This window comes from Bison bison, unplaced genomic scaffold, assembly GCF_000754665.1.
Source record: "Bison bison bison isolate TAMUID 2011002044 unplaced genomic scaffold, Bison_UMD1.0 scf7180017461157, whole genome shotgun sequence".
In the NCBI taxonomy this organism is placed as follows: domain Eukaryota; kingdom Metazoa; phylum Chordata; class Mammalia; order Artiodactyla; family Bovidae; genus Bison; species Bison bison.
The window spans coordinates 18,980-20,043 of record NW_011372390.1 but is presented as its reverse complement, the minus strand read 5'-3'; the positions used below and the strand labels follow the sequence as shown (position 1 = coordinate 20,043).

Genomic DNA, 1,064 nt, shown 5'->3' with positions numbered 1-1,064 from the left:
CGCTCAGTTGTAACCGACTCTTAGCGACCCCATGGACTGCAGCCTACCAGGCTCCTCCATCCATGGGATTTTCCAGGCAAGAGTATTGAGTGGGTTACCATTTCCTTCTCCAGGGGTTATGTATTGGGGGGGGGGGGATCTTCTTTTTGCCTTCTCCAAAAATGATGAACATGTGGCCTTAAATGTTAGACATTTGCAGTGATTAGCTAAATCCATGCTGATTATCATCATCCATGCTGATTTCCCCAGCAATCTTTTATGTGTGGTTATTCTCCATTTTTTTGTTCCACTGTGTTGCTTCAGGTTCTAAAATTAGACACTTGAGCCCTCCAAGGGATATTTTCATTTATGTATAGCTGTCAGTTGTTTTTTTGTGGGGAGTGGATAGAGGCTGGTATCTTCTCCTCTGCCATCTTTCTGACATCACTCAGTCAAATCTTTTTCTTCTTTTTTCTTCCTTTCATTTTCAACTTATTTACGTCTTTGGTTCTAAAGTGAGCCACTTATAGACAGCATCAGTTCAGTTCAGTTCAGTCGCTCAGTCCTGTCCGACTCTTTATGACCCCATGAATTGCAGCATGCCAGGCCTCCCTGTCCATCACCAACTCCTGGAGTTCACCCAGACTCACGTCCATAGAGTCAGTGATGCCATCCAGCCATCTCATCCTCTGTCATCCCCTTATCCTCCTGCCCCCAATCCCTCCCAGCATCAGAGTCTTTTCCAATGAGTCAACTCTTCGCATGAGGTGGCCAAAGTACTGGAGTTTCACCTTTAGCATCATTCCTTCCAAAGAAATCCAGATAGATAATAATATTTATCTATTATGCAAATATCTGCCTTTTAATGAAATATTTATATTTAAGTAAACATATTTCAAATCATTACTCATAAAAAACTTTTGCCATTTTCTACTTTCTATATGTGTAATGTCTCATGTTCCTCAATTCTTGCATTACTACCTTACTTTGTGTTTTATAAAAATTTATTGGAACAGAATTCATTTACAATGTTGTATTAATTTCTGGCATACAGCAACGTGATTTGGTTATGCATGTGAAGTTGC

The 1,064-nt window shown here is 40.3% G+C and overlaps 1 protein-coding gene across 1 annotated transcript in view; it reads right to left on the bottom strand.

The window, feature by feature from the left end:
* Positions 1–1,064, bottom strand: part of ZDHHC15 (zinc finger, DHHC-type containing 15) — a 34,922-nt gene that overhangs the window by 15,326 nt on the left and 18,532 nt on the right. The window lies entirely within an intron of this gene.